This window comes from Felis catus, chromosome A1, assembly GCF_018350175.1.
Source record: "Felis catus isolate Fca126 chromosome A1, F.catus_Fca126_mat1.0, whole genome shotgun sequence".
NCBI lineage: Eukaryota > Metazoa > Chordata > Mammalia > Carnivora > Felidae > Felis > Felis catus.
This window is the reverse complement of record NC_058368.1, coordinates 222,147,442-222,156,676: the sequence shown is the minus strand read 5'-3', so window position 1 is coordinate 222,156,676 and position 9,235 is coordinate 222,147,442. Positions and strand designations below refer to the sequence as shown.

Below are 9,235 nucleotides of genomic sequence, written 5' to 3'. Positions count from 1 at the left end.
ATCCTAAGCTTCAATTCCTATATTAGGGTTTTTGTGTCAGAATGATATTTGAATTCCAGGTCTAAAACTTCATAGCTCTATGAATTGAGAAAGCCAGGTAACTGCACTGAAATTTAACTTGCATGAAATGGAATAATAATGAGTACCTTGCAGAGTTGTTAGAAGAGAATATATATATAAATGCACCGATTTTAATATTTGGTGTATATTTGCAGAATTGGTTTCCACAGGAAATATATATATATATATATATATATATATATATATATTTTTTTTTTTTTCATTCACCTATATCAATCCTCACTGCACATATCTTTCAATTTTATCTTCTTCTTAAGATAAACCTTAAGTACTCTAATTTGTAACAATTGATGCTTTTTACAGAGTAGTATTTACTATCTAAATGATTCAATTTGGCTTTTAGGCATATGCTTTCTCTAGATATTTATTTGATTGGAATACAAAATTGCATACCTATATTAGTCTACAGTTCAGTCAAAAACTAGTATTTCCCCATCACATACACACACACTGTAAATAGCTTTTCTTAAACGAATATTTATAATCTCAAATGACCAAATGAGATGCATCATTTTATTTTCCTTTATATGCACAGAAAGACAATTGTGGACTTCAATAAAATTGTTTCCAGTCCCAAAAGGAAAGCTGAGGTTAGCTATTGTGATTTCTTCAGAGATTCAAATCTTAGGCACTTGTTAAGCATGGATAACACATGTCTGTCTATGAGTTATGGACCAAATCCCATGGTAAACACCAAAGACAATGCAAAATCAACATCATCATCATCATCACCATCATCTATGTGTAGGACCAAAAAGAAGATGACATAATTGATGAGAACTGGGGAAAGTGTTGGCATTTCCTTCTTACTACTGTGTGGATCAGAATAAATTTTTTTAATGTTTATTTATTTTTCAGAGACAGAGAGAGAGAGAGAGAGAGAGAGAGAGAGCCAGAGAGAGAGTACACAGGGGAGAGATAGAGAGAAAGGGAGAGAGAGAATCCCAAGCAGGCTTCAAACTGTGAGCACAGAGCCTGATGCAGGGGTTCAAACTCATGAACCGTGAGATCATGGCCTGAGTTGAAATTAAAGTCGTGCGTTCAACCAAGTAAACCACCCAGGTGCCACTCTTCTAATGCTCTATTTTTAATATTTGAACTAACACTGCTAATTTTTAAAGGGTTCTATTTTTTTTAAATGGGTGTTATGTAAAATTGGTTGATTAATGATGATATTATCAACCATGCAGTTCTTTTTTTTTCAAGTTTATCAATTATTTTGAGAGAGAAAGAGCAAGAGCGAGCTGAGGAGGGGCAGAGAGAGAGGGAGAGAGATTGAATCCCAAGCAGGCTCTGCACTGTCAGCACAGAGGCCCAGGCAGCACTGGAACTCACAAACCCTGAGACCACAACCTGAGCCCAAATCAAGAGTCTGATGCTTAACTGACTGAGCCGCCCAGGCGAATTTTAACCTCCATTCATCTCAGCCTTCAAGAAACATAGTTCAGGTGAAGAAACAGAAGTGGCACACAGTGAAAATTAAACAAAGGGCTCTAAAAACATCAAGTTTGCAGTATCTCATGGAAAGGAGGCCAGCAATTCTTCCTCAGTAGCTTCTTATCGTTATCCATAATGGAAAATAATAAACAAGCAAACAAACCAATAAAAACCCCAGAACCACCTTCTGGTGTCTTACTACAATGTATCACTGGTAGGTTTTCTTTTCATCAGAACCTGTTCCGAAACAGGAAACAAAAAACTTGGGAGGAAGAAACGCTTCTATTACTTCTAAACTTGGTCATAATTATTTTCCTGTAGCAATTATTATTTTTCCTAGCAGGAGGCAACCAGCATACACACTATTTTTATGTGTTTTCATCCAGGCTTTTTTTCCCCCCAAGTATATGGTTTATTTTTATTTTGAAACACTACGTGTATGCTTTTACATTTTCCAGATTTCTTGTGCAAATTTTTTAAATTTTTTTTAACGTTTATTTATTTTTGAGACAGAGAGAGACAGAGCATGAATGGGGGAGAGTCAGAGAGAGAGAGGGAGACACAGAATCTCAAACAGGCTCCAGGCTCTGAGCGGTCAGCACAGAGCCCGACGCAGGGCTTCAACTCACGAACCGCGAGATCATGACCTGAGGCGAAGTCGGACACTTAACCAACTGAGCCACCAGGCGCCCCTTCTTGTGCAATTTTAATAAAATTACTTTCTATGTGTTTCTTTTATTTTGTAAACATTATATAAGTAATTCATAATAAAATACAAAGAACATTATACAATAAAATTATAAAAAACTCTGAGAATTTCAGAATATTTTTTGAAATATCTCTTTACAAGTGGAAGGAAAGGTTACGTTCATTGTTTAACAGTTTTTCTTACATATTCTCCCAAATTATATTTTGCTAAATGCTTTATAACAATTTAGACTCCATACAAAGTATAATAGAGCATCTTTATTGTACTTTTAATATATTTACTAATCCCATAAGTGAGATATAATATTTTATTGAATACTAGCAAACATAAAATATTCCTTTATTTTACATTTTATTTTATTTTGTATTTTATTTTATGTGACTTTATTTTATTTTATTATTACTTTAAAGTTTATCTTCAGAGAGAGAGAGAATAAGCAGGGGAGGGGCAGTGAGAGATGGAGAGAAAGAATCCCAAACAGGCTCCCCCACTGTTAGTGCAGAAGAGCTCAGCACTGGGCTGAAACTCACAAACTGTGAGATCATGACCTGAGCAGAAATCAAGAGTCTGAAACTTAACCCACTGAGCTGCCAAGCGCCCCTCTGTATTTAAATCAATTATGTTTCTATGAGCTCTTCCTTGCTTTTCTTTTGGTATCATGCTTTTCTTAACCACGAAAGGGCATGATTTAATCTTAGTCACATTTCTTATTTGTTGACATGCCGTTATATTCTTACAGTTGACACAGATATTTTAAGTTATACATTTAAGTGCCTTACTTTTTCTTTTTATATTTATTGTATTTTAAAAACGTCATCTATGTATTCTTTTTTTGTTGTTCTATTTTTTTTCCAGGGGAAAGCGCGAACGCAGTCCCCCACTACCACAAATTATGCAGTCGAGTTTCCCACATTTGGGGAAATCGCAGGGGTCAGCACATCCGGAGCGCAGTGGATAAGCCTCGCCCTGGGAAAACCACCTTCGTGATCATGGTATCTCCCCTGCCAGGTAAGTATTTTGTTATTCTATTTTTAATCCACCCAACAACAAGCTGTCTTTAAAATATCTAAAACAATCATATAAACTACTAACCCAGGTGTTTAGTTTATAAAATGTTTTGTGAAAGCATATGTGAATATGTGTGTATGTGTGTGTACTCGTAGTATAATTCAAGTGGCATTTTGACATAGTGCATATAATATCATGCTTTGAAACAAAAAAAAATAAGCCAAAATTCTAAGTAAATTACTCTATTAAATTTATCTTGGAATAAAATTATTATAACATGTTCAATTATCAGTGTGGTTATTGAAAAGAAATAATATGCATATTATTTGATCAATATTTACCACTTCTAAGAATTTACTTGAGAAAATAATATAGTAATTGTTCAAAACTCCTCATCTTTATAACTCATAAGTGGCTGAACATGTTTGCAACCATTTTAAATATAACAACAAAAAATACATACCAATATACATGTAATTAACTAAAGTAACATATGATCATATTAATAAATACTAGGGGTGCCTAGTTAGCTCAGTTGGTTAAGCATCCAATTTTGGTTTCGGTGCAGGTCATGATCTCACAGTTCATAGGTTCAAGCCCTGTGTTGGGCTCCCCACTGCTGGTGTGGAGCCTGCTTGGGATTCTCTCTCTCTGTCTCTCACTGCCCCTCTCCCACTCACACTCTTTCTCTCAAAATAAAGAAATAATAAAACTTAAAAAAAAAAACACTACTCAACTATTAAAACATATTTAGATAAATTGATATTCATATAATAATTATAATAATACCTAATATTTATATGATACTTACTATACAGTAGTCATGGTTCTAAGGACTTTACTTACTATAACTTGTTTAATCCTAACAACAGTAAAAAGTAAGACTATTTTATCACCAAAATTATACTGCTTCTAGACTCCAGGCTTCTAATCCAAGGTCTTTGATTCCAGAGTCCAGGGTCTTAACCCCTTTAATGCACTGAGAAAAATAAAGTTAAATTAAAATACCTGTATTGTAGTTATATTTTTGCTTTGGAAAAAATAAGTAAGAAAATAGCATACACAACCAAAATTAGACTATGTATATATAGTATAGAGAGGAGAAGAAGAAGACGAAGACGAAGACGAAGACGAAGAAGGAGAAGGAGAGGAAGGGGAAGGAAGAGGAGGAGGAGGAGGAGAAGAAGAAGAAGAAGAAGAAGAAGAAGAAGAAGAAGAAGAAGAAGAAAAAGAAGGAGGAGGAGGAGGGGGAGGAGGAGGAAGAGGAGGAAGGAAAGGAGGAGAAGGGCAAGGAGGAGGAGGGAGAAGGAGGGGGAGTAAAAGGGGGAAGGGTAGGAGGGGGAGAGAGAAGAATTCATGAGGAAATTAAAAGAAAATAGTAATGTTTATTTATTTTTGAGTGGGGGGAGGGGCAGAGAGAGGGGGGAACACAGAATACAAAGCAGACTCCAGTCTCCAAGCTGTCAGTGCAGAGTCCGATGCGGGGTTCAAACTCATGAGCCATGAGATCTTGACCTGAGCCGAAGTTGAACCCTTAACTAACTGAGCCACTAGGTGCCCCATGAGCAAAGTGTTATTAAAGTTATAAAAAATGTTCACCAAAAATTAATGGTAGAGACATATGGATGGTGGAATTTATACTGAGTTTTTTTCTTTATATTTATCTGTCCTAATGAAATTGTGGGCAACTATCCCATTAAGTGCAGCTGGACCAATTTAAAACCCATAAATATATCATGTGGATAGGAATAGTTCCAGACACAGAAAAGAAAGGAAGGATTCTCCAAGAGGAAATTTAGCCACAGGATTCAGAAACACTGACTGCAAGCTTGTGATAATGTTTTTCAAACACTAGATAGTGGCCTAGATAGAATTTCAAATTCCTCTGAGGATAAGGCTAAGACAGCCTAAAGTTTGTATGAAAACTTTTATAAGTTTCTACTTCATGTGATTTGTTTCATCTCACTGTTGTGAGCTGAGTTGTGTCCCTGACAGATTCATATGTGGAAGTCCCAATACCCAGCACTTCCAAATATAATTGTGATGGTTAATTTTATGTGTCACTTGACTGGCCTAAAGGATGCCCAAACAGGTAGTAAAACATTACTCTTGGGCGTGTCTGTGAAGTTGTTTCTAGAAGAGATTAGCATTTGAGTCAGTAGACTAAGTAAAGAAAATCTCCCTCACCAAAGCACTAAGGCATCATCCAATCATTGAGGTCTGAATAGAACAAAAAGGCAGACAAAAAGTGAATTTGCTCTTTGATTGAGCTGTGACATCCATCTTCTCCTGCCCTTGAACATCAGCTCCCCTGGTTCTTTTGCCTTAGAACCTGGACTAAATTACACCATCAGCTTTCCTGAGTTTCAAGCTTGCAGCTGGCAGATCATGTGACTTCTCAGCCTCCATAATCACTTTCTATAAAATCCTTCATGATCTCTCTCTCTCCCTCCCTCTCTTTATCCCCTTAGTTCTGTTTCTCTGGAGAACCCTGACTAATATAGTGACCATAACTATATTTAGAGATAAGGTCTTTAAATATGTGACTAAGTGAAAATGAAGGCATTATGGTGGAGCCCAAGGCCTTTACGGCCTGTATCCTTATAAAAAGAGGAAGACATTGGTATTAGAGTGGCAGTTGGTTAGTTTCTAACAGGACACCTGGAGGTCAACAACAAGGAGCATGTTATGACCAGCTATCTGGAAAGTCAGAGGTCTGTCCTGCCAACACTCCACAAAAAGCCAAATCAAATTATACAGGCCCTAAATGGTGGGTGCCATGACAGGAAATCCCTGACCAAATAAGGAAGAAAAAGCATGAAACTTTGCATCTCCACTTCAAGCAATAAATATTCACCTTCTAGTTAACAACTGTCAATAAAAGTTAGGAACTCAACTCCTATGGTGCGCAGCTTGCTCGCTCGCTCTCTGTCTCTCAAGTTCACTCACTCCCAAATCTCTAGAGTATTCTTTTGCTTTAATAAACTTTCACACTTGTCTTCCCTCCACCCCTCATCTCTCTCTCTCTCACTGTCTCTGTCTCTGTTCCTACCTCACCTGCTTGCGAGCTCTTGGGTCTCTCCCTCAAAAATAAAAATTAAAAAATAAAAATAAATAAAAATAAATAAATAAATGAACTAAAATAAACTATCCCACTTGTTTCACTAGTCCACTGTGTTGCACATCTGTCTTTGATTTTTTTCTTGTGATAAGACCAAGAACATTCAGCAACACCTTTGGGATGCTCTGGATGGAGGTCCCAAGGCAACACAGGGAGATGCTCCCACAGGGAAGACCATGTGAAGAGGCCGCATGAAGGCTGCCATCTTTGAGCCAAGGAGAGAGACCTCAGAAGAACGCAACCCTACTGGCACCTTGATCTTCAACTTCCTGCCTCTGAACTGTTAAAAAATAACTTTTTGTTGGGGCGCCTGGGTGGCTCAGCTGGTTAGGTATCTGACTTCAGCTCAGGTCATAATCTCATGGTTTGTGAGTTCAAGCCCCACATCGGACTCTGCTGTCAGTACGGAGTCCACTTCAGATCCCCTGTACTCCTCTCTCTCTGCCCCGCCCCCCCCCCCAGCTTGTTCTCTTTCTCAAAGTAAATATATAAACTTAAACAAAATGAAAACTAAAAATTTATGTCATTTGAGTCACTCTGTGTGTGGTCTTTTGTTATAACAGCCATAGCAAATTAATACACCCATGAATGGAGTTCATGTTACTTGAGGGAACTTCTTCTCATAAGCGCCATAGAATGTGATACTGGATTAAGAACATACTACAAATATTAGGTGATTGACTTTAGTTCTAGAGGAATAGTTCTCAGTTACAGTCTCCAGAACAGCATCATCAGTATCATCTGGAAACTTTTTAGAAATGCATATTTTTGAGCCTCAAGACACTATAGAATCAGAAACTCTGGGAATGGGCTGGAACAATCTGTTCAACAAGCCCTCTGGGTGATATGAGACACTTTAGAGTTTGAGAACAAGTGTTTCAAATGTTCCAAACTAGGGACCAGGCATGTGACATCCATGAGTGATGCAGCCCAGGTGTAAGTCAGCAGGAAAAGTCTGGCATCTGTCTTCTTAGCACACAAGTGACGCACACATCTCCACTGAGGTCATGGCCAGATATTCCAACGAGCTAAGATGAAATGGTCTTTATTTTTCTAAGGTATACAAGCAAAATAGATGTGTAGATGGATACTTCATGATTTTTCAACAGTGGTGGCCAATTCTAGTAACTGTTGCCTGAGCAAACAAAACAGGCTTACAGGACCTTTCCATCCTGTGGTAACCTTTCATTAAAGTCAAGGGGTTTGGAGGAGGGGAGGGTGAGAAAACATTTGTTTCCGTTTCGCCTATAAGACGTTCTTCCTACTGGATTCAAAGAGAGGAAGAAGAAATTGAAAAAAAAAATTAGCTTTTTGTTTCTGTTAATGATTTTTATGTGTGTTGTAGTCGAGATTTAAATATACTGGGTGCATATAAGCCCTCACTCTGCAGATACACACTTAGAGTTTGCACTGGTTTTTGTCCAGTGCTCTGATTATCCCAGGGCAGAGCCTGGATTTGGCTCATTTTCAGTCGAGGCAGGCATGTCTTTAGCAGTGTGTCTCAGGTGGGCTGAGGTCTGTTTTCAGAGCCCATGACCCACAGAGTGACACTCCCCCTGCCATCTGTGACTTGTACATGGGGATTTAAAGACGGAGATGTGCTGACTGGGGCAGTGTCGGCTCCGCTGACCATCTGCTACAGGTGCTGGAAGCAGCGCTGGTCATATTCAATCTTCGAGTGAAAGTCTGAATTAGCTGGCATGAGTTTCCTACTGAATAGCTGGGCCCCCTGTTTGAATACCGCTTTCTAGTGCAGGACCAAACCTGGTTTTCTGGACGCCGTTGTTTGCTTGCTGGAAGGAATTTTTTAGGCACCTTTTCAAAATGAATGTAGAGAGGGAAGAATGAAAGTGTTATTAAGTTCTTAAGGCTCACAAAGTAGGAACATTTCCAGGTATCCTAAACAACTTGTCTCTGCCCCGATCTGCACCCCTATTCCCACCCCAGAGCTATAGCTGAGGGCGTGAAGATGATGTTTTCTGTTAAGAACACTACTATCATCATTGGTTACTGGAAGAACATAACGTGAAGTCACTTTAAGGAAATGATATTGGGGCGCCTGGGTGGCTCAGTCGGTTGGGCGTCCGACTTCGGCTCAGGTCATGATCTCGCGGTTCGTGGGTTCGAGCCCCGTGTCGGGCTCTGTGCTGACAGCTCGGAGCCTGGAGCCTGCTTCTGCTTCTGTGTCCCCCTCTCTCCACCCCACCCCTGCTTGTGCTCTGTCTCTGTCTTTCAAAAATGAATAAACATAAAAAAAAGGAAATGATAAAAAGTGAGGTTTTTCCGAGTAAATCTATAAAAACAATTACATAATGCCTAAATACCTAAACTATTATGGTTCAAATATGACAGTTTATTTAAATCAGTGAAATCATATCTTCAGTCCTTCATTTTGGATAAATTTTATTTTTTTTATTTTATTTTTTAATTTTTTAATGTTATTTATTTTTGAGAAAGAGAGACAGAGCACAAGTGGGGGAAGGGCAGAGAGAGAGGGAGACACAGAATTAAAAGCAGACTCCAGGCTCTGAGCTGCACTGAGCCTGTGCAGTCAGCACAGAGTCCAATGCGGGGCTCAAACCCGGGAACCATGAGTTCATGACCTGAGACAAAGTTGGACGCTTCACCGACTGAGCCCCTCAGGTGCCCCTGGATAAATTTTATTTTATAATCTAAGTTATTGATTATATTTAGAAACAATAATTAATTAATTAGACACTTGGAAATTATTACCTTTAGGATAAAAGGGAAAAATATTAGCTTAGAGGGATAAGCCACAGATCAAAAGTATGAAAGACTTGGGGGGGCACCTGGATGGCTCCATCCTGATATCAGCTCAGGTCATCATTAAAGGTTCTTCCTCTCTCAGTCATGAGATC

At 38.5% G+C, this 9,235-nt stretch overlaps 1 long non-coding RNA gene and 1 other non-coding gene across 2 annotated transcripts; both read right to left on the bottom strand.

Moving 5' to 3' along the window:
- Positions 1–3,070: 3,070 nt before the first annotated feature.
- Positions 3,071–8,830, bottom strand: LOC111561819. The gene is made up of 3 exons (XR_006597907.1): positions 8,820–8,830; positions 6,742–6,747; positions 3,071–3,223 (listed from the first exon to the last, which is right to left on the bottom strand). It is a non-coding gene; the product is annotated as an uncharacterized LOC111561819 (long non-coding RNA).
- LOC111557043 lies at positions 3,080–3,243 on the bottom strand. The gene has a single exon (XR_002736793.1). It is a non-coding gene; the product is annotated as a U1 spliceosomal RNA (small nuclear RNA).
- Positions 8,831–9,235: the final 405 nt, after the last annotated feature.